This window comes from Anopheles merus, unplaced genomic scaffold (assembly GCF_017562075.2).
Source record: "Anopheles merus strain MAF unplaced genomic scaffold, AmerM5.1 LNR4000018, whole genome shotgun sequence".
Taxonomy (NCBI): domain Eukaryota; kingdom Metazoa; phylum Arthropoda; class Insecta; order Diptera; family Culicidae; genus Anopheles; species Anopheles merus.
Window position 1 is genome coordinate 94255 of NW_024427598.1, and position 25649 is coordinate 119903.

At 38.4% G+C, this 25649-nt stretch overlaps 1 long non-coding RNA gene across 2 annotated transcripts; it reads left to right on the plus strand.

Moving 5' to 3' along the window:
• The first annotated feature begins 3640 nt into the window (after window positions 1–3640).
• Window positions 3641–18415, plus strand: LOC121601022. Of its 2 annotated transcripts, XR_006005961.1 has the most exons (4): window positions 3641–3683; window positions 3961–4148; window positions 17867–18208; window positions 18274–18415. It is a non-coding gene; the product is annotated as an uncharacterized LOC121601022 (long non-coding RNA). The 2 variants fall into 2 exon arrangements; XR_006005960.1 differs by lacking the exons at window positions 3641–3683; window positions 3961–4148 and having other exon boundaries at window positions 17775–18208.
• The last annotated feature ends 7234 nt before the right edge of the window (window positions 18416–25649 follow it).

Genomic DNA, 25649 nt, shown 5'->3' on the forward strand with positions numbered 1-25649 from the left:
AATATTAGATTAGTGTTAGACGTTCTCCTACGCTTGTTTTAAATAGGCTTCTTCACCCTCGATTGTCACGGGCATCGAATGGTCTCATCAGCAGCGGCACGAAATAAAATAAACCATCAATACACCGATAACACTTTGAATCTCAATCCAGCTTCTCCCACAGCGTCTCAAGGTCACACACAAATTAATAAATGCTAACACCCACCAATAACAATACACAACCGCAATGCACATATGAGTATCAACGAATACACCGCAACAGCCAATCAGCTGGCGGCGGAAGGCACGGACTGAAGCGCAAGTAAGGCAAGGCAGGGTGAGGGAGGGAGAAGAAGCGGACGAAAAAATGGGCGCCAATATTTTTAAATTTTTTGACCGTTTTTTTTGCTCCGCCGCCATAAATAGTTCGTTCATTTCGCCAACAGATGGCGCTAAACTTGCTCGACCCAGCGCAGGAATCGCTGAAGTCCAGCGCGGGAGACCAGCCGAAATCTGCGCTTCAGCCCGTGCCTTCCGCCGCCAGCTGATTGGGTGTTGTGGTGTATGCGTTGATACTTATATGTGCATTGCGGTTGTGTATTGTAATTGGTGGGTGTTAGCATTTATTAATTTGTGTGTGACCTTGAGACGCTGTGGGAGAAGCTGGATTGGGATTCAAAGTGTTATCGGTGTATTGATGGTTTATTTTATTTCGTGCCGCTGCTGATGAAACCATTCGATGCCGCTGCCAATTAAGGGTGAAGAAGCCTATTTAAAACAAGCGTAGGAGAACGTCTAACACTAATCTAATATTTTTTTAATTTAAACATGTTTGATGCTTCAGCGACCTTCTAACCATTATGTAGCACAGTGTAAAGCGGCAATAATTGTTTTTTTTAATGTGCCGAAATTTGTCTCGAGTTTTCGGGTCGCGACACACGCACACACACAGCACGGGGAAATTGACCGTTCACTCTATCATGTCGCGATTCCCCACCCCGCCCGCCCCTTTGGATGAGGATGCGCTACATGATAGCTGAACCAGCCTTTCTTCCGATAAGGTAGCCGTACTCGCTCGTGCGGGTGGGAGGGAGGGGGAGGGGGGGTTGGTGGAGGGTGTGTGATCGCGTGCGCGATTTCGGGGGCGCGTGCTCACGCGCGTGCTTTCGTGGGTGCTTGCTGGCGTGCGCGCTTTCGTGCGTACGTGCTCGCGTGCGCGCGTGCGTGCGTGTGTGTGTGTGTGTGTGTGTGCGAGCGTGAGTGCGTGCCTGCTGGCGTGCGAGCGTTCATGCATGCGTGCGTGCAAGTGTGTGTGAGTGCGTGCGGAAACCTCAAAACTGTTTGGTTCTGATGCGTACATTTTAATCCACTGCGGCTACTATGTCCATGCATTTTTGACCTCGCCACCTGAGAGATAACACAACCATTAGAATGGCCCCACCATCTTTGCGATCGGTTCTGCTGTTGGGGTATTAAAAAGACAAACGATCGAAGCAAACGTGCATGTGATATATAACACATTTCTTTCCAATTTAGCTAGTGGAAGTAAGTGGAAACATCTTTTTGAATTGAATTCATACAAAAGAGGATTCTGGATTTGTTTATCTGGAATCTGGCGGCTTGTTGGCTCAGAGTCGGTATCATGACGCCGTGCGATCGGCACTGCCTTGGAATGGCTCGGCAGGTTCATGTCCTTTGGTCAAGTGTATTCCGTGCATTTGTCGCGCCATGGTGGTAGACCCGGCAGCAACAAACTCCAGACAAACTCTTCCCCGGTACGGATGGCGCTTCAAAGTCCTTTTTCTTATTATTATTCTTGTGATTACGGCCTACGCGATCATGTTGGCCTTTTCAGGACTTGAATACCACGTAGGCGGAAAGTCAGCTCTTGCTACGGCGGACGGTTCATACGCGGTTAGAACCCACGACGGGCATGCAGATGTGCGGAATGATGGCGGTGCCGCGGGCCCGCTCCTATCCAGCGTGCAACTTGCATACTGCCACACTGTTTCCTGCTCGATGCATACGCAGCAGGTAGGGGGAAAGATGCACCTCCACGATAAAAAAACACCGTCAAGAACCAGCGACGGACCTAACGGTAGGCAGACTAGGCGGTCGCCGAAGATCTCTAGTCTGTAGTATGCCGTATGTCTACAAGTGGACAGAGTATTAGCGACAAGGGCCCCCGGAAAGATGGTCGTTGGAGAACCATTTGCACCTCCCCTCCCCTCATAGCGACTAAAATTGTAGGGCCTGTGACCGATGATCGTAGGGGTCCTATGGCCGCCCTCCCCCCACCCTCATCCGCTAGCAATTTAAGTATACTGTTCAATCTTCCAACAGCTGTGTCTCAGTACCTTCTCCCCGGTCAGTAGTTACCATTGACAGGTGCCGCAATTCTTCGTCTTTCCGCCTTTCATGAACACCTTCCTTTCTTTGACCGATGGATCATAACATTCCGGAAGAAAACACATTTGGCGACAGTTGTGCACACACACGCACGCGCATACCCTTGCGCAGACGGCACAGCATATTTGTGTAATCTACACCATACGAAATCAAAAGCTAATGGTAACAAAGTTATGCTTAATGCTTAACACGTTCAGTTCGATGGCAGGTCCCAGGGACTGCCAGTGAACTTTCCAGTATACCGGTTTTACAATCAGCTTGCGTTCTAGATGCCGGCGGAACGGTAAGCTCATGAAATTCAGCGCCGGGCTGAATGTGTTAATGCGAATTAGGGTTCTGCGCGTTGCACAGCAAACTCTCCAGCGTGAGCTAGCGATTCCTTAGTCATTTTTACATACAAGCAGCGTTTGAACTCATTGCGCTTTTTTGGTTTTATTTGTGAAAATTAAACTTCATCGCCGCAATGTTTGTTAACGGCTTTTTTAAGCGCCACAGCAACTCATGAGCATTGTCCACACGCGAGAAAGAGATAGCGCTATGGAGGGAAAAAGCACGGTCGACGGCTGACAGCGATTGGCTGTCCGACGCACCAACACATCGATACCTGTCACAGCGCGTTCAGGCGAGGGGTATGAGGCGGAGCCAGGGACGGGCAGCTCGACGAGCTGTACGACAAATTTGCCGTCGGAGAGAAAAGGAAGGCATGATAAAATTCTCCGAACGCCATGATTACGTCTGTCGCTTTGCACAGCGAGCTGACAATCTATCGTTTGACGCTAGAACGCATTGCACAAATGAAAATCGAACTGTTCTGGTTCTGCATATACATTGTTGGTTCTTTTTTTCAATGATCGTTAATACCTGTTGTCATTTTGTTCATTCTATTTTTTTTATGTATCAAATGAACCATACTGTTTTATTCTTGTGTCAGGGTAATTCATTTTTTCACGTGAACTTAATGAACCGATTTGGCACACCTCTATTACGTACACCCATCACTAGTCACAAGCTAACATAACAACCTAATTCAAGCAACAAAAGCACATGCTTTCTCGCTCTGAAAGGTCTGTTGGGTAGAGCGAAAGAACCTGTTGATTTTGTTGGCTGAGTACTAAATTATCAAGCGATACTGTATGGCCACGCCCACTATTTGGTAATAATCGTGCATAGAAAAAAGTTCCAACAATCGACGAAATAACCTGCGTGAAATGATTGCCAGCGCAGTGATGCCATCGTGCACAGTTGTTAGTTAGCTCAAACTATGTGCGATATCAACAACGAAATGGTGCAACGTGGTAGGCTTTTTGGGGACAATGCTATTGAATGTAGTAACATACGAACACCGTTGAACATTCAGGATGAAGCTTCACATCAAAAATTAACTTTTGGGATCGACCGTTTATTGAGCATGTCAACACCTGCAAGGAATAAGGAATTTGGCGACAAATCACAGTTTTTGTCATCTTCCGTTACTGAAGAGGAAGTTTATCATAGTTCGTATGAAATGGATAAATATGATTTATGTGGTAAATACAAAGGAAGTTTCCCTAATTTTTCCAAACTTTCGATTAGTGATAGTAATAAGAAAATGGAAAATGGCCATGTTTGTGAACCAGTTCTTCTAGAATTAAACAAAAAAAGTGAGCATTGCGATAAAGGTGACAATCATTTGTGGTTAAGCTATCCGGATGACAGTGGTATAAAGTGTTCCAAAATAATTGCTGAACCGTTTCCCTTGCGAATAGGAAATTTGAATTTAGGTATGTAATGAAAAGTATCTCAATTGAAATCATCTTTTTTTCTACCGTACTGCTGCGATTTACGGACACTTAAGACATTTTTGGCATTTAATATTTTCAAACTATTTCAATTTTAATCGCTCAGACCAGTGGCGGATTTAGGGTGTTGGGAGCCCTAAGCGTTAAAAGGAGTGGAGGCCGGTTGGCGTCAAGCAAGGGGGGGGGGGGGGGGTTGCATATTGTATGTTGTTGCATTAGGTTTTGAAGCAACCACACTTCAATGGTTTACTTATGGGGGAGGGGGAGGGTGCTCAGGATCCCTCTACTGGACCTTTATAGTTTATGAGTCCCTTCATCCGTGGGGCCCCTATCTAACACAGAAGTTCTTGTTGAGACTACTGTACACACTGTTCTATATGCTGGAATTACCATGTACGGGGCCCCTACATTTACGGGGCCCCCCGCGGCCGCTCAGTCCGCGTAGCGTTAAATCCGCCACTGGCTCAGACGTCTGTATACCGCCGTTTACTAAAGAAAACCTACTATATTTGAGAAAAAAAATTAAGATTTCTTATAAATTTACAAGAAACATTGCAAAAATTCATTGAATTGTAACAAAAATTTGATTCATATTCCAGACAGTTTCAAGCTGATGTTTCAAATTACGGACGTTTTGATTCAAATTCCGGATAGCCACTAAATCTGTAATCTTCAAATTAACACTCTTTTTAGTTTTTAACTTGTTTAAAATTTCAAACATCAAATTCTCAGTGAAGGAAACCTCCTAGACCAGCGGTCGGCAATCTTTTGAGGCATTGGGCCAACTTTAGTAAATGATCGAGTGCCGCGGGCCAGGAGAATGCGGTTGTTTTTAATTATTGCGTTTAAAATTATTACCTTTTAATCTTTTAGAAACATTTTTGGTATTATTGTTGTTTTTCTGTAATTATATCATCAAAGTATAGTTCAAAATTAAAGATACCTTCTTTAAAAACTAATTGCAATCTTTAATCACTTTAGAATCAGCAATAGATGGCCACAAATTTGATCAGTCAAAAAACTACAAAAAGTATCAATATAGCTTCTTGAAGACCCCTTCTTCCCACGCCGTAAAAAAATATTGAAGATATTCCGGGGATGTTACAAAAGTCTGAAAGGCTGAAAAATTATCGAAGCAAACATAGATTCAGTAATTATAAAAATGCGTTATGGACAAGTCACGCCATTTCAGTTCAATTGATAACTGATTCCTTATGAAAAAGCACATTGATAATCGTTGTACTCGTAAACAGCAATAGTGTGGAATCGTCGTTCTCGTTAAAAAACAGGGGTTTTTTAAATATTGGTTTTTGCTTTCAAATACGATCGAAATTGTCTCCAAACTAATTTAAAGGGAAACCAACTGATTTGTGTGAAATTAAAAGGAAAGATTAAATCATAACAACAACAAAATATCTAAAAAAATGTAATTTCACTACATTTAAAACTTTTTATTGCATGTTTTGCGTTGACGAAAGTCAAATGATCTCCCATTGCAAAGTCGCATGCAAAACTTTAAATACATTTATTGCAACCAGTCTTTAGTGCATCTCATCAATATAAAATTTCGTGTGCGATTTCCTTCATTCCGAAAGTCTTATTGTCGTGTTGAAACAATGTTAACCGTTATGTAATTAACGGTTGCATTTACAATATTGACAAATTTATCATAGGATTATCTTTACCCGTTCTAACAAATCGTTGATTGCACTTTGAGAGCATCGCAAGGGAGCCCAGGTTAATTTTTGAGGTTCAAAAATGCTAAAAATAAATATAGAGGTACAAGTGGCTACATTACTGGGATATCTGGGCCGGGAGATCGATGCAACCCTCCAAACAGTGAAATAGTACTTGGGAAACATAAACATATATATCAGGAAGCAGAAATCGCGTCCACTGATTTCGCAATGGCAAACAGTGACGCCAAAACTTAATGTGTTCGTATTATGTGAGTTTCGGCAAAATTTCGACATGAAACCCTAGCTCTACTCTAACAATTCTGTCGCGAAAACTTAGGATGTCTATAGGCATGTATTCGTCCATCGTGGCGAAAATTCCGAAAAATTGATGAACAGCAACTCCCAAAGTCTTAGATTTATTTGTCCAAGGAAGCTTAAATAACTACCTTTTAAATGATGTACATGTAAAGAAATTATCTCTCCTAGTTTTTGTTCTACAGCCAGCTGAAAAAAAAGTCAATTGTTTCCATATAAACGTTACGGGGATATTGATCACGAGTTCGAACATACCAAACGATCCGACATTCCATAGTACTTTAACTAAAGTTGAAAGAGTACGATGGTAGAAAATTGTTATTCTAAAAGATATTCAGTAATTTGTATACGAATAGTTTCTTTCCATCTTTCAAAATCAGTCAAAACCTTTCGCGGGCCGGATTGAATGTTGCGGCGGGCCGCATTTGGCCCGCGGGCCGGACTTTGCCGATCGCTGTCCTAGACCAACAGAACGACGGTCTTAAAAACAACGGGATATGGATGCTGTTTTTCTCTTGTACTCGAATTGACAGTCTTTCCCGTACGGCCATCAAGCCATCTATCGAAAAGATCTTTAAATGTTGTTGTTTTCTTGTTATTATCATTGTCTAAAAACATATTTTTATTCAATAAACCACAGTTTACTTCGGCTGTCCGGAATTTAAAACAAAATAAAAAATCTTGCTTCTAATTCAGGACAAAATCAAATATGTGTTTTAATGAAATTCAGAGCACAATATGATAAAAATAACTGTTATTTTTGCATTGATAACTACAGGTGTCCCCCGAGATACGACTGTATTTGGGACCGAAAAAATGTCCCAAAGCAACGCGTAAGTCGAAATAGTCGTATATCGAATATCTGTGAATATAAAGTTTATAACCAAATTTGAAGAGTCGGAAATTATGTAATCGTTTATTTTATTTAATCTTTTATTTATTTAAAATAATGTAAAATAATGTATTAATTTTCCTCCAAAATCTGTTTACACGATATAGATATTAAAGATCGGATAGTTTAGGAATGTGTGTATAACGGTTAGCAGCCCAGAAATTCAAAAAAATACAATTTCTTGTCAATGACAACATTAAACTGTTAAAATCAAAATCGTCGTATCTGCGAATTGTCATAACTTGAGGGGGTTGTAACTCGGGGGACGCCTGTACTTCCATAAGTGATTCCGATGTATTTGAATGCACGTGGACGCAATTAATAGGACTGACTATCCGGTTGTGTGGTAACTGTAATCCAAAGTGGATTAAAGATACGAGGTGGTGAAAAACGGCCTTTGGGGGGTTACCATAGTTGAGCGACTTTGCGTCATTGTAAAACTGTTAACGATTGGTTTCCGCCCACAAACTATAGCAAATAGAACGTATTCTTGGTTATTAAGAGCATTTTTGTATGTTTATTGATTTTGTCGAAAAAAATTATATATATTAACAAAAGAGTTGAGAAATCGTTTGGTCAAGAAATTTAAAATCATTTTAGTAAGAGTTCTACTTACTTACTTTCTTACCTATTCGTAAGAGTAAGAGTAAGAGTTCTAATCTTACTTAAATTGTCCATATGTCTCGTAGATAATGAGAAATAAATGTAAAAAAAGAAAAAGAATGATTCATTAGTTTTTTTCCTGAAACATGTTGAAAACGCAATGAATTAAACATGTTGAAACGCGATAAATTCACGAAATAATACGAATTAATATACTTCAAAGCACCAAAATATGTTTTAAAAGTATATTTAATCGAAATGTGGTAGATACATTAACTGAAAAACATAGACAAAGTTTGAATCCTGGGGACCAGGATTGGAAAGTTTTCCAGCATCTGATCTCTTTAATCCACCTTGCTGCAATCACAAAACCCTGACAAACTATGCTACATATACACATTTCCGTCATTTTCGCTGGTCATGACTCATAACTATGTATGCGTATTTAATTTAAACACTGACATTGCAGTAGAATTAGCTTGCAACTCGAAAATATAGGCTTGGATTTGATCGGTGATTTCCATATAGGAATGGGGTATTAAGATGAAAACTATATTTACTTATGTTGGTGTAATGGGCGATTATTTTAATTTAATTGAGTAAGAACTATATTGAAATATGTTCTTGCACCTGGCAATTTGCCAATAATACAATGGTTTTACAAAAAAAATAAATGTTTTTGTAATGTCACATGATACATAATGTTGTTTTATTATTTATTTATTTTTTAGTATGAAGGCTTTTTGTATTGTTAACACTTTGTTGTTGAATTGTTAACTTAATGTTAGATTGTACTTTTTTATTTAGCTTTTCGCTAGTCGAGTCTAGTCTGTATATTATTACAACGCTTGAAATATCACTCTAAACTATTGTTTTCATAAGGCTTAATTGGATCAAGCATCCCATACAAAAAGTAAACAAACAAACTTTACTTTAGTATAAACATTATACTATTTGATCACTGAATAATTTCATTTAATTTCATTTAGTGAATCCAATCGTTTGAATTGAATTGAATAATCGTTTTGCATATATTGCTTTTCATTTAATAATTTAATTATTATGTTTCGTCATTGAACTTATCTAATTGAACAATTTAACCTCGTATGTTTCCCTACAATAGCATTAGGGACCTGTTTTTCCCATGATAGTATGGGCTTCAGTAATCATGTGTAGTCTATGTTTTACGTAAATGCAAAGAAACATAATTAATTAGAACCGATAAACAATCTCAAGTTAACGCTGCATCAGCCATTCAGCCAGATATCGTTTGTTTTGTTTATACATTCTACTCTCCGGTTTAGGACTATTGCTTAATTTTTCCTTTCCTTTAGCTTTATGTGCTACATTCCTATCTCTTTCTAGTTATTGTGTTGATAGAAATAATTTTACTGGGTTATTCTCACCTAAAGGCGCATATCATTTACTAGTCGCGGCGATTAGGCGATCTTGAAACGAGGATCAGTTTAGGTTGTGTTTTCAACCCTAAATAATCTGAAAACTTCTGATTCGTATGTTTAAAACAAAAAAAAATAAAATAAACAAATAAACCCCGCTCACGAATCCAGCGGTTAATAACATGCTACATTTGGTGGTGAAGCAACTTGACATTTGTTTGTATTATCCTTCCTTTCCTCTGTTAAAGCTGTTCTACATAATATTTATGGCATTTCATTGTGTGTAAGAGCAGCTTGAACATTTTTGTTTATGTTTTGATAGGGTTTATTGGCTTGTTTCAATTTTAGTCATGAATATGCCCATTTTTGTCATGCTACACACATACATTTTTTCACCGACTCTTGCTTTAAAACTACCGAAATCCGTACAATCGAGATCTCGTTTATTTTCTTTACTGATTCTTTGTAACCGAAAGTCTCGGTAAAAAACGTAAATGACCATTTACATATCTTAATTGAGATTTCGGTTTGGGAATGCTGAAATATCAGTAAACTGAAATTTTGTCGGATTTCTCTAATGGTTTGTTTTTCTATACCCTATAACATTTGCATTGTTTTGACGCAAGGTAACGTTACAGTCGTTGTCACCAATTTTTGGCTCTAAGGCATAATGTTTGACAGTGCGCATAAATGATTGCATCTAATGCATCAATTTTGACTCTAACGCACCTATTTTTGTCTGTAAATCGTATTTTTTTTAACTTTTATAAGAATTATGATAATTTTACTTGGTATTTCAGCAGATTTTTGACAATTATTTTAAATCACATTAACAATACAAAAACCGTGTAACTGAATTGAACAAACAGAGAAAAAAAAAATTAAATTTTACAATTTCTACATGAAAATACATGCCATTTTTTCACTCCATTCAGACATTCAAAATTGGCATAACAATTGTTATAGTTTGAGTACTTTGAATGAAATTATTAACTACTTTATTAAATTTGAATAAGTTTGGAACTTACAATTTGGAATTTTGTAAAAAAAAAAACAATTGACTCACAGTCAAAAATGGATACCTTAGAGACAAAAATTGATGCGCACTGTTAAAAATTGGTGCCTTTGAGTACAGGTGTCCCCCGAGATACGACTGTATTTGGAACCGAAAAAATTTCCCAAAGCAAGGTGTAAGTCGAAATAGTCGTATGTCGAATAATTGTGAATATAAAGTTTATAACCTAAATTGCAGAGTCGGAATCTATTATAGTGTGCATTTTATTCAAAATAATGTTGGATAATTGTTAGATGAAAGAATGCAGCCAGCTGCTCGCGTGCTCTCTCTGCAGTAAGCCGCTCTTACTGCAGTTGACGAGCCGTGAGCGCCTGAGAGCGATCGGTCGGGGTGGATCGTTCGGCTGCTGCGCGAAGAGCAGAAGACACTTCGCATCGGGGCAGCGCGGCATACACAAGTTAGCAATAAAGCATCCGTTAAGTTTATAACTGAATATTTGTTCGTGTTTGTATTGTACATTCTCGCATATATCACGTAAAAATAATGTATCAATTTTATTCCAAAAGCCGTTTACACGTAGCCGTTTACACGTAGCCGTTTACGTATCAATTTCTTGTCAATGAAAACTTTTAACTGTCAAAATCAAAATCGTCGTATCTGCGAATCGTCGTAACTCGAGGGGGTCGTAACTCGGGGGACGCCTGTATGTATATTATATAATACGAGATAAAACATAGTGTAATATAACATTATCGTGCTTGTTATATTACATCATCTTTCTCAACAAAAACTTTAAACGAATACAACGAAAACCGACCAAACTGTCCCAAGCAACAATTTCCCATATAAATCTCGACAAAATTTCCTGAGTGCCAAGGGCAATTTGGGACTCCGGTTTATTCTGGGGTTCACCCGGATAAGGTTGAGTTTGATATGATTTCAGAGCCGTTTAGCCGCTTATTCGAGTTCAGGCCTGTTGACATTTGGGGGCGACCATGTTTGTTATTAGACTGCGTTGGGAAGTATATGTGTAAAGAACATACCGCCAGCAAAAAAATCCAGCAAAATTATAAATAATACAAAATATAATATAAAATTAAAAGAATTCCTAAAACGCACTCAAGAACCAAGGAATTTGTTCTATTTGCTACGTTTTGTTTACGGAAACCAATAGTTAAAGTGTTTAAAATGACGTAAGATCCCTCACATATTGCGACCCCCCAAAGGCCCTTTTCCACCATCTGATCCCTTTACGATCGTGTCTGTGGTCCATCGCATGCAATTTTATCGCGCGTGCTTTTAAACGTTTTTTCGATTCATATTGCGATTATTTGGATGATTTTATTAGTTTAACGATTATGAAAAATAAATGTAAGGTAGTTCCTATAAAACCTGAAACAATAAGTTTGACAGATGAAATCGGATGCGACGTCCGACGAAATTAATTTTATTTATTCGTACGACGGAATCGCATTGTGGTGGACAAAGGTTTCTTTCCTGTCACGGTCGCCATGTGGTGGACAAAAGTTTCTTTCCATCTAACTAGAAATAACTACACCGATTTAGGAATACTTTTTAGTTCTGTATTTTTCGGGCAGCGTTTCCTCTTAGTTTACAGTTTCCTTAATGGCCTAATTCCTATTCCTAACCCTTATTTATACTGCTTCTTTTCGCGCCAAAATTTACCCTGTGTTTTTCTATTGGCTAAAAGTATTTATCTTAAACATATCTTATGTGGCTATTAGCTTATCTCCCTATCCTATTCTATCGTATGCCCTATATTCTGTCCTTATCTAGCCAATGCATTTTTATGTAATTTACTTGCTATAATTATTCCTATCCTTCCTATCCTTCCTATCATACCATAAACGATCGCTACCACAATTGCTTACTATATTGATTATTCCTAGTATTATACTAATTGCCTAACTATCAGGCGTCTCACCTCACCCCTTCAAAAATTAAAAGCGTATGCTTTTCATCCCTGAATCAATCTATTTTTATGTACCGTGCTAAATTTATTTGTAGCCTTATTCATAATTGTACAATTAGATTTATCCAAGCTTACTACTATATATGGACCTATGTATACGGGGTCTAACTTTTTCCTATTCTCGTTTTTTAAGTAAACCGCGTCTCCTTGCTTTACATCTAACGGTTTCACATTGACATTTGCACTATCCTGCCTTTTTAATTTTTGCTCAATCAAATTTTTACGTGCTATTTCATTTGATTTTTTCAATTTGTATTTCATTTCGTTATAATATGCATCATAATTGTACACTGGTTCAATATTACTACTCCGTAAATCCTGTGGAAGGTTAGCCTTTTTTCCAAATACCAATTCATACGGAGTATAATTTGTATCTGTGTGAGGTGTTGTGTTGTAACTGAATTCATAAAACTTTACCCAATCATCCCAGTCATCACCATGCTCATTCGTAAATGCTCTTAGATATTCATTTAATGTTCTATGATTTCTTTCCAAAGATCCTATTGTTTGTGGATGATATGAAGTTGCAAAAGTCTGCTTGACCTCGAGTATTTCTGCTATTTTCTATAAATTTCGTTATTATATTCAAGGCCTTGATCGGACTTCATCTCAAGAAATTTTCCGTATTTCAGAATAAAATTGTCTACCATAGCCCTTGCAATTGAGTTCGCTTCTTTATTCTGTGTTGGAGCGAGAACAATATACTTTGTTAACTCGCACTGCATCGTTACAATGTACCTATAGTTTTTTGATGTTTTTGGTAATGGGCCCACTGTGTCTATGCATACCACTTCAAATGGTTTCATGGGCGTAGTCGTAACTACGCTCTCGCCTTTTGTGTGTCTCATTATTTTATTTTGTTTACATTTTTCGCATCCCTGTACAAAATCCTTAATTTCTTCTTTCATGTTTCTCCATTTAAATTTGTCTCGTATTTTTTAATACAATCGATATTGACCAACATGTCCTCCCGAAGGTAACATGTGATAATCTTTCAAAATATTATGTATTTCTTCCTGCTTTGTAACCCATTTCGGCGAAATGTATGCAATGATCTCGAAACCGGAAATGGCTTTATCCGCGATTTCCTTTACGGTTTGTATCGAGTATTGCTTAAATAATGAATCTTGTAAAGAAATCGCTATCCTGTTTCGTTTATATTCTTTCACAATTTTGCATACTTGTAGAAGAGCAGACTCGAGTGCCTGACTTCCATTTACGTTGCATTTTATAGATGTGTTTCCCATTCCTCATTAAGATTATTATTGAGTACAACTAATTTAATTGTGTTAAATTGCTTTACCGACTGAATCTTTAAGAGTTTATTTACTTCTGAAGGATTTTCAGTTTGCCAAAAAGTAGGTTCTGTTACGGACCTATTTTCTTTTTCTTCTTCAATAGTTTTCTGTGGGATCTTTAATGTGTTTTGTTTAGTCATTGCTCTAGTGTTTACCATCAACAGAGATTTCTTTTTTAGCACCTCTATGTTTTTTTCTTGCATGTCTTTAAGTTGTTGTGAATCAATGACGATTTTTGATAGTGCGTCCGCCCCTGTATTTGATTTACCTTGAACAAATTCTACTTCGAAGTCAAATTCCTCAAGATCCAGCCTCATACGTGTTAATTTTGACGTGGGATTTTTCATATAAAATAGGTAAACCAAAGGTCTGTGATCTGTTCGGATTTTAAACTTTCTCCCAAAAATGAATGGTTTAAAATGGTTTACTGCCCAATGAATAGCTGTCAGTTCTTTTTCTATCGTTGGTTTGGATTTTTCCCCTTTTGTAAAACTTTTACTTGCAAAGGCAATTGGTAAATCATTATTATCTTTTAATTGGGATAGAATTGCGCCACATGCAATATCCGATGCATCTGTTGTGATAATAAACTCTTTCTTAAAATCTGGATACTGTAATATATTTGGTGATGCTAAATTTCTTCTGAGAGTATCGAACGCGTACTGACATTCTTTCGACCAGCAGAACATTGACCCTTTCTTTAATAAATTATTTAATGGTTTTGCTATTTCTGCAAAACTACGAATAAACTTACGATAGTAATTGCAAAAGGCAACAAATCTTCTAACATCATCGGCATTTTTGGGTAAAGGGTAATTTTTAATGGTATCAAACTTAGATTCATCAGGATATATACCTTTATCCGTGATCTTGTGCCCTAAGTAAGTTACACTACTATGGAAGAATTTGCATTTTGATGGATTCAGCTTCAAATTGTAACAACGTAGTCTATCAAAAACTTTTCTTAAATTTTCAAGGTGATGTTTTATTGTACAACCTGTTATTATGATATCATCAATATAGACGAAAGCACTCTCTGGGGTCAATCCTGCCATTGCTATGGTTATCATACGCTGAAAGCTATTAGGGCTTATATTCAACCCAAAAGGTAATCTTTTAAATTGATAGTGCCCTGATGATGTTGAAAAAGCTGTATATTTTCTTGATTCTTTGTGCAAAGGGATCTGGTGAAACCCGGACATCAGGTCTAAGGTGCTGAAATATTTTGCTCTATCCAATTGGTCCAAAATAGTATCGATTCTAGGCAAAGGGAATTTATCAGGCATATTTTTTGTATTTAGTTGTCTGAAGTCAACAACTAACCTTCATTTTTTGCTGGTTTCTTCGGATTTTTTTGGTACCAAGAGGATAGGCGAATTATATGGTGAGACCGAATGTTCTATTATGTCATTTTTGAGCAGCTTATCTAACTGATTTTTTATTTCATTACTTTGAGAATAAATTTGTTTATAATTTGGAATATAACACGGTACATTATCTTTCAACTCTATTGATTGCTCGTAAAAATTGTTAGTAGTTATTTGTTCATCATCAGTGCAAAATACATCACTATATTCGATGAGAATTTTTTCTAAATCTGAAATTATATAATTTGGAATATTTTCATACTCTATTTGTTTGAGAATTTCGTTTATTTTAGACTGGTGTTTTAAACTGTTTTTGGATATTTTATTTTTAGTTGTATAGTTCTTAACTGGATCAACCAGAGGTTTGAATGAATTATTGGCGATGAACACATTATTATCAGTGGTATTTATGAACTTTACATACTGTTTATCGATTGATACCAAGGAGTTGCCGCAAAAAATTCCTGGTTTGATTTCATTAGCAAGAACGATTGAATCTTCGGTTAACTTATTTAATTTTACTCTTCGTACGACTTCACTACGTAACGGCAGTATAAAACCATCATCGATACTATCTTCGATTGGGTGACATATTGTTATGCCCTCATAGTTGAAGTTTAAAAGCCAGTGATCATAATCGATTACGCATTTATGTTTTGTGAGAAAATCTCTTCCCAAAATACCGTCTGCCTTTATATCAATATCTTTAGGTATAATGTGGAATTTATGATTAACAGACACGTTGCACAATGATATATTAGTAAACGTGGCTGCTAATGTATTTATAGAATTATTAGTAACACCTGTTAGATTTATTTAATTTTGTTTATAAACTTGTTGTTTTAGCATTATTTTATCCACTTTGAATAATGACACATCTGCTCCAGTATCTAAAATCAGTATACTTGTTTTATTGGTAGCCATTTCTATTTGAACTTTTATGAAATTACTAGCATGGAAATTTATTGCGAATGTTGATAGTTTTCCGTACTCTGGAGAGTTTCTTCCAGTGTATTTGGATCCCCTAAAAAATGCTCCTGTTCTTCAGCTTGCGCTGTGTATAGCCTATTAAAATTTGTGTTTGATGCTGGCATTCGCCTTTGACTGTTATGAAAATATTTTTTATTTTGAAATCGATTGTTATCGGGTTGATTGCTATTGTACGTTAAACGATTGCCAAACCCTCTATTATGCGTATTTTGCATATATCTACTATTTGTGTTATGGGGAAATTGGCTGCGGAAAAATCTTCGCTTACTATTTATGTGTGGTGTGTAATAGTAATTTCTTCCGAAGGATAATATTTGCATATCATTATTATTTTTTTCATTTTCTAAAACCTTTTCAAAAGCATCAGAAATACAAGAAAATTTTATCCGCTTTTAAAAGGATTCTTGTTTCCTGATTTTTTACTTAGTCAATAAGAGTGTTAACACCTTGTTTTTCGCCATTTCTTTTGCTATCTGTTCGGGTATTTCCTGTTGTAAATAAACGTTTTTAAGTTTAGTGCTGAGTACTTCAACTTCATCGCAAAGGGTTTTAGTGTCTCCATGACGAATCGCTTTTAATTGACATATAATTCTGTCGGGGTTGAGTTTTTCTTGACACCTGGACCTAACATCATTTATTAATGACTCAAAATTATCAATGTTAGGCGATAAACCTAATCGTGCCTTTCCTGTTAATCTGGTCTTTAAAAATTTAACCAACATTAGTGTGTTTTTTGGAAAAAGCTCATTTAATAAGTTGGCGGAATCCACAAAATTGTCTAATCCATCCGGGTTGCCATCATATGTGTGTACCAGTGCAGTAGCTGTTTTGATGACAAAATTGTCCATTTTGCTCTCACTCCAACGTACGAACATGACAACGAGTCTGGCTAAGGTTTTAAATTTAATCCGAATACGGTTTGATTGATGATAGTTTATGTGGGTTTGAATGTTACCAAAAATTTCAATGATCTCTTTTAAAATTTGTTTGAGTTCAATGTTGTTTGTTAATGGTTCTATTTCTTGATAACTATTCAGATAGGCCTTAGTTTTTTCAAATAGGCGGTTTGCAGAAGCACCATAGTGTTTAAGCAGACATCCGCGAAACTTTCTATCACCAGATAATGTTTTTTCAATATTTTTTAATCCTAGAACATTCTCGTTTATTTTTGATAGCATTGAAAAATGGGAATTTGGGTAATGTAAAGGAAGGATGTTTTTTTTTGTAATATTGTGAGTAACCAGTGCACGAAATTAAATCAACGTATATTTAATTGAGCAATTACAATAATATCATTTATAAATTTCTGTATTCTATTGCCTGCCTTGTTCTATTTTCTAACTTACGCTTAGTCCTTACGCCGCTGCCCGATATATTAATACGTCTGCTTTCCGCTCGCCATCCGTCGCTTCACCACTTCGTAGCTTCGTCGCTTCGTCGCTTCGTCGCTTCGTCACTTCGTCGCTTCGTCACTTCGTCGCTTCGTCGCTTCGTCGCTTCGTCGCTTCGTCGCTTTGTCGCTTCGTCGCTTTGTCGCTTCGTCGCTTCGACGCTTCGTCACGTCGCCTCTTCGCCGTATAAACACATTCACTGTTAGCTCCGACCCACCCGCTTGGCAAAGAGTAACTCATTTTGATGCCTCTCGCTACCCCTGGCCTTAGTTTTAAAGAAATCATGCGACACACTCGCACTCCACTACCCCATCCCATGGAAAAACGCTCCCACCATCGAGGTGTTGACCAAAATTTCGCTGTGTGCATGAGAAACACACTCGCACTCCTCCAGCCCTCCACAGCTGAATGCACCCACCGTTTCGAAGATGGGAGAATTTTTGCTCTGAGCGCGAGACCCTGAAGCGCAAGAGATGACACTATGTGTAAAGACAATCATAATTCGATATGGTCAAAATGCGTCGATTGTCGTTTCATTTATCTGGTAATGATGTTTTCACTTCATCATAATTTTAAACGTTCACAACTAGGCTGATAACAATATTTGAAATGTAAATCAGAATAAAATCAATTCATTTGAAGTAAAATAAATTCCATTATACTCTATTTTGACCATATGATCAACACTTGTACATAGTGCCATTTACTTTGTGTTCTTCACTCTCGCGCTGTGTTGTGAACGTTCGAAACTCATTTCCAGAACTAATGCAAATTTCATTTGGGAAGGATCGGTGCCGGAATATGCAGCGAAAATCATTAAATGTTAATAGAAAAGTGGTTAAGTTAATCGTGAAAGATGTCAACGCAGGCGTAAATGCAGTATGTTTTGTTAAATGATCTACAGGTAAGTGCATGCATAAGAAGAAGAATCTTCCAAATGATGTTTGTGTTCTAACAATCGTACTGCTTTTAATGTTTGTTTATTCTGTTATTATTTTCCATCACACCTAGCTATTTCATCACCAAAGCCCCTGATAATAGATCAAAGCAGATGGATCGGGCATACAGAGTCGCCGTTTAATTTAAAATATCTTCGTGATCGGTAAGTTTTAAATATTACTAGTTTTGTTCACCATTCTAATGCTCGATTCATCTTTCATTCCTCAGGCAAACGCATCAAACAGCATATTTTTTTTCAACAGCACGCACCATCGGTGGAGCAAGCAGCTAACGTTTTGTTCGCCCAGCACGCACCATCAAGTATTGAAATATTTTCAAATAGCTTTGTGAATAAAAAACTGCACACTTACTGTCGGAATTTCCGGGAATTTGTTGGTCGGGCTACGCTCGCGGGAATGGTGTGTCCGTTGAGGAGAAGGAAAGAAAGGGTGGGAGTGAGGATTAACCAAAAACGCGGCATTGAGAATGAGGGGAGGTGTGCTCAGTGCTCACGTTGGGACACTCACGATGCTTGAAATAAAATGTTAACAAGCATCGATTTCAAGCATGCATGTCGCGCGACATTTTGCCAAGCGGGCGGTCACCAGCACTCAGAGATCCGCCCGCTTGGCAAAATGTCGCGCGACATGCATGCTTGAAATCGATGCTTGTTAGGGGAACTGGGGGTAGTTTCGACACCTTAAGGTTTTCGCCTGATTGTAATAATTTTGCCAATGTAAACTTACTAGTAGACATCGAAAAAGCTTTTTTGATGTATTATGTACCATCTCACGAGAAACTACGGTTCCTGGATTGATTTTGATAATATTTTGATAAAAATAAAAAAGTGTGTTTTTTGTTGCGTCACGACTGCAGTGCGGGTAAGTTCGACACCATGATGGGGTGAATTCGACACCTTGGGGGTGATTTCGATATATTGATTTTAGCTTTTAAAATAACAAACTCTGATGGCCTGTAGTTTTCATCGAAGCTCAACAAAGCATTTCGTACCTATTTTATGAAAAATTAACACAAAACATTGTTGAAATATGCGAAAAAAATGAAGTAACAAGCAAGAACAAAAATTTCATTACAAATAGCATCGGGCCATACTCCATATAGTAGAAGCTGCAGCGATAGCATCTGGTTTACGGAATGATTGGTTAAGATTCCTTTAAAAAATAACCTGGCAGCCATCTTTCAGTAATCTTCTTCTTTTTTTTGTAAAATCGAAAAGTGTTCAATTTTATTTTTCTCTGCCAACTCGAAAGCCAAAAGTCGAACATCGGTCAATGTGATTCCAAACCAGCGACTATTTTTTTCTTCAGTTAAGCCTACCCGGCCTAAAGTCAGCCTAAAATACAAAGCCATTATAGGTCAAAGCCGTAGCAATATTAATTTTCATAAGCCTAAACCATATGTAAAATTCATGTTTGAATGAGAGTTTGGCAAACGTTCTGTGATGGAATAATAGCTGAATTTCATAATTATAACATCCTTGGTTTGTTGACATCTTGAGTTTTAAAGCTTCTTCGGCATTTTTAATTGCGTTTTTGTTCAGCTTAATTATTACGTTTCTCGTTCATCGTTAAGTTTCTCGTTCATCGTATTAAGAGACATCAGTATAAAATACATGCACTTTCAATTTGCGATAAAAAAAAGTTAACATGCTACAAATCAGCATTACACTACTACCAAGTGAAGTGTCGATTTTACCCCCATTGGACGAACAAGTTTTAGTGGCATTTTATATTATATAGTTCAATATAAAAATTACGCCCTGTGATACAGAACTAATCAAAAGTGTTTATAAAACAATACTATTTACACGGAAACTATAATTTTGTTGAAATAACGCAACAATTCCTTAAGTCCCAGAAGTAAAAATTTACATCGGCTGTCAATCAGAACCACCATGTGTTTATTTTGTTGTTTTTTGACAATTGACAGGTTTTTGATCAGTGAAATGTGACTTAAATATTCGGAACAGTTAACATAAATAATATGTACTAGTTTTTTTTTTTCAAAAAGCTCTATAAATACAAAAACGGCAAGGTGTCGAACTTACCCGCAGTGTCGAACCAACCCTGACTTCCCCTAACATTTTATTTCAAGCATCCTGAGTGACCCAGCGTGAGTGCTGAGCGCACCTCCCCTCATTCTCAATGCCGCGTTTTTGGTTAATCCTCGCTCCCACCCTTTCTTTCCTTCTGATCAACAGACCCACCATTCCCGCGAGCGTAGGCCGACCAACAAATTCCAGGAAATTCCTACAGTAAGTGTGCAGTTTTTATTCACAGTACTGCCCGCTTGGCAAAGAGTAACTCATTTTGATGCCTCTCGCTACCCCTGGCCTTAGTTTTAAAGAAATCATGCGACACACTCGCACTCCACTACCCCATCCCATGGAAAAACGCTCCCACCATCGAGGTGTTGACCAAAATTTCGCTGTGTGCATGAGAAACACACTCGCACTCCTCCAGCCCTCCACAGCTGAACGCACCCACCGTTGCGAAGATGGGAGATTTTTGCTCTGAGCGTGATACCCTGAAGCGCAAGAGATGACACTATGTGTAAAGACAATCATAATTCGATGGGTCAAAATGCGTCGATTGTCGTTTCATTTATCTGGTAATGATGTTTTCACTTCATCATAATTTTAAACGTTCACAACTAGGCTGATAACAATATTTGAAATGTAAATCAGAATAAAACAATTCATTTGAAGTAAATAAATTCCATTATACTTATTTTGACCATATGATCAACACTTGTACATAGTGCCATTTACTTTGTGTTCTTCACTCTCGCGCTGTGTTGTGAACGTTCGAAACTCATTTCCAGAACTAATGCAAATTTCATTTGGGAAGGATCGGTGCCGGAAGATGCAGCGAAAATCATTAAATGTTAATAGAAAAGTGGTTAAGTTAATCGTGAAAGATGTCAACGCAGGCGTAAATGCAGTATGTTTGTTAAATGATCTAACAGGTAAGTGCATGCATAAGAAGAAGAATCTTCCAAAGATGTTTGTGTTCTAACAATCGTACTGCTTTTAATGTTTGTTTATTTGTTATTATTTTCCATCACACTAGCTATTTCATCACCAAGCCCCTGATAATAGATCAAAGCAGATGGATCGGGCATACAGAGTCGCCGTTTAATTTAAAATATCTTCGTGATCGGTAAGTTTTAAATATTACTAGTTTTGTTCACCATTCTAATGCTCGATTCATCTTTCATTCCTCAGGCAAACGCATCAAACAGCATATTTTTTTTAAACAGCACGCACCATCGGGGGGCAAGCAGCTAACGTTTTGTTCGCCCAGCACGCACCATCAAGTATTGAAATATTTTCAAATAGCTTGTGAATAAAAAACTGCACAAGTACTGTCGGAATTTCCGGGAATTGTTGGTCGGGCTACGCTCGCGGAATGGTGTGTCCGTTGGGAGAAGAAGGAAAGAAAGGGTGGGAGTGAGGATTAAAACAAAAAACGCGGCATTGAGAATGAAGGGGAGGTGTGTGCTCAGTGCTCAGTGGGACACCACGATGCTTGAAATAAAATGTTAACAAGCACGATTCAAGCAGCATGTAGCGCCCCGCGCGACAGTGCCAAGCGGGTGTTTGGCCAAAATATCAATTCTTGATGGCGCGTACTGGCGATCAAAACGTTAGCTGCTTGATCCACCGATGGTACGTGTGTTGGAGAGACAAATAGGCTGTTTGATGCGTTTGCCTGAGGAATGAAAGATATATGAGCATTAGAATGGTAAACAAAACTAGTATTATTTAAAACTTACCGATCACGAAGATATTTTAAATTAAACGGCGACTCTGTATGCCCGATCCATCTGCTTTGATCTGTTATCAGGAGCTTTGGTGATGAAATAGCTACGTGTGATGGAAAAATAATAGAAGAATTAAACAAACATTGAAAGCAGTACGATTGTTAGAACACAAACATCATTTGGAAGATTCTTCTTCTTATGCATGCACTTACCCGTAGATCATGTAACAAAACAAACTGCATTTACGCCTGCGTTTGACCATCTTTCACGATTAACTTAACACTTTTCTATTCTAACCACATCATTTCATAATTTTCGCTGCATATTCCGGCACCAATCCTTCCAATATGAACTTTGCATTCGTCTGGCAATGAGTTTCGAACGATCACAACACAGCGCGAGAGTGAAGAAGAACACAAAGTAAATGGCACTATGTACAAGTGTTGATCATATGGTCAAATAGAGTATAATGTAATTTATTTACTTCAAATGAATTAATTTTATTATGATTTTATTTCAACTATTGTTATCAGCCTAGTTGTAGTGTTTAAAAATTTGATGAAGTGAAAACATCATTACCAGATAAAATGAAACGATAATCGACGCTTTGACCATATCGATTATGATGTCTTACACATAGTGTCATCTCTTGCGCTTTCAGGGTCTCCGCGCAGAGCAAAAATTCTCCCATCTTCGCAACGGTTGGTGCGTTCCAGCGGTGGAGGAGGGAGGATGCGTGCGAGTGTGGTCTCATGCACACAGCGAAATTTGGTCAACACCCGATGGTGGGAGCGTTTTCCATGGGATGGGGTAGTGGAGTGCGAGTGTGTCGCATGATTCCTTCAAAACTAAGCCAGGGGTGGCAAAGAGGCATTAAAATGAGTTACTCTTGCCAAGCGGCGCGCTGAGATAGAAGCTGACTTGAAGCTGAGTTGGGCGAAATATCTCAGCACCCGAAGTAACCCGAAGCCGAAGCGAACCCGAACGGAGTTCGGTACGAACCTTCGTTTAATTAGCCCCCTCCCCTTTTTTGCCAGGATTTCATCCAAAATGATACAGTGCACACAATTAATCTAAACAATTTGTTTATTGAAATTAATAACATAATCTTCTTCTTTTTGGCTCAACAAACGTTGCCGGTCAAGGCCTGCCTGCACCATGTGGGTTGGTTTCAGGACTAATTGATTTCCCACCATAGCAGGATAGTCAGTCCTACGTATGGCGCGCACGGTCCATTTGGGGATTGAACCCATGACGGGCATGTTGTTAAGTCGCACGAGTTGACGACTGTACTACGAGACCAGCCTAACGTTAATCTTACTTTTACAAAAATCAAAAACACATGCACTACGAACACTGAACTTAATTTAACATTAAGCACATCATTTAAAAAAAACTTTCCACACTCTCTCAATGAATAAAATCACAAAATCGTCACAACACTCTCTGCTCTTCCTCACAGTCGCGCCTAATTTCTTTCGCTACATTGTACGGGCCAAAAAAAACAAAACGACACAGCCACAGGTTTTGTTGTCTCCGTTCACCGTGAAAACACACATGAAATGGAGAAGAAAAATTTTATTAATTAGGAGCGGGGGATGTTGTTTGATAATTTTTATCACTTTTACTTACCTCAAATTAAACAAATCTCCATTTTTCACGGGGTTTATCCGCTGTCCACCAAGCGCTGAAACACCACACAAGGACCAACCTCACTGGACTAAAAGTGAAGCCTACTGCGTTAATGTGTGTATGCGCTTCTACCAAGCCAACCGCGCCGTACTGCGTGTGTAGCCAAGAGCTTGTGTGTGTATATTTGCACCACTGGACACAGAACACAATCTTACCGCACAGCAGAGCGTATGTCGCCAAGTGTGGCAGGGTGTATTTGCACCACTGATGAATTCTGAACGTCCCCGCACCGCACCAACAGCGTGTATCGCCAAGTGCGTGGCTGTGTGTAGTATCACCGTGGACTGCAGAAAACTACCTGCACTAGAACAGAGCGCTGGTGTGGCTAAATGTGTGCATGTGTGTACTTGCTCCATGAAAGCCGGTATCGCCACAGATTTCGGGTGTCGCCTTGTGCGTGCGTGTGTGTTATTCACAGCACACACGTTCATCATTTTTTTCGTTTTTTCGCTTGAGCCACTCGATTTTGTTCTTCGCTGATTTTGGCAGCGCACGAAGGGGGTTCGGTTTCAACTTCCAACAACAACAACCACACGAGGGAGCTCGTGGATACTCACGAAGGGAAAATCACTCAAATCCCAACCAACCAAACCGAGCTCTTTCGAAGCAAATCCTTCCTGATGAGCGAGAAAGCATGTCACGCATCTCACGTGTTGCCATGCGAACAGCTGCGCGTGTAGATGTGTGAGTGCGCGGAGAAAAATTGATGGATGACGAATGGAGGAAGGGGAGGAGCTTCACTCTGTCGAAGCATCTGAAGGGGGGCCGAACGCTCTCTTCACATTTTGCGAAGAATCAGTTTAACTCAAACGCTTGGCAAAGAGGATATACTACTTTGAGGCACTAAATAATTCAGGCAATGGAGTCGTGGTCTATTAGTATTAGTATAAATTATTTCCCTTGCCCCATTTATGAATTAATTTAAAGGAATAAACATTCATCTGAGTAAAATTTGAAAAGTCACTTTTAGCGAAAAACTTTTTCCAAATGTGTTTTTGAAATTCTGAATCGATCTTGTAAAGACGGTTTTTTCATACAATGCGTACTTTTTAAGATATTTAAAAAAGTACGGTTCATAGGATGCGCGGATGATATACTAGCAATGCTATTACAATGAAATGCTATTCCGCTCTATCAAATTCCAGCTGAGCGATTTTGTCTGTTTACGTTAGAACCGCTCCATTATTATTGCGCCTTTTACGTCCTCACGCGCGAATTAGCAAATAGTTTAAGTGTTAGGCCCACTTGTGTTGAACAGTAGATCCACCAAGTACCATGTTTCAACTCTCTGATTAAATATCACGTAATAAATAAATCTAATATTTCTCCTTCCAATTACAATTAAACACATAATCACTGCAAATAAGGTAGGAAGATAGATCAGAGGAGGAGGAGGAGGGAGGGGCTATAAACACGTACGTAAATAGGGGGCAGGGCGCGCGTGTGAGCGAACGCGGGGCAGCAGCAAACGAGAGAATTTTTTCTTTCTCTTTTGTAGCATTTCGGCTAAACACCCGAGCTTAACTTCGGTAGGAATTGCCTATCAAAGTTGGTACACCTTCGGTAGAGAACTTCTATCGAAGCTATATCGAAGCAAATTTACTTCGAAAGCGCACGGTTTGGTTGGTTGGGATTAGACCGAGAGACAGATAGAAAAAACGAAAGGTCAATATAAAATCTTCGGCTTTTGACCGTTGGGGATTCTCTTGCTGAGCTTCGTACTCGTTCTATCGAATTTCAACGGTGTATACCCAACAGTCACCAGCACTCAGAGATCCGCTGAGATTGAAGCTGACTTTGAAGCTGAGTTGGCGAAACGTCTCAGCCTCCGAAGTAACCCGAAGCCGAAGCGAACCCGAACGGAGTTCGGTACGAACCTTCGTTTAATTAGCCCCCTCCCCCTTTTTGCCCCTTTTCTTTCTAAAACGATCCAGTGCACACCATTATACTAAGTTAATTCGATTATTGAATATCGAACCAACATAGAATACAAAGAAAACACAACACTTGCTCAATAATCACTGCACTTAATCCTAAATTAACGCACATAATTTAAAAAAAACACTTTTTACAGTCGCACTGAGCAAAAAATAACAAATTCAGCACAGCACTTTCTGCTCCTCATC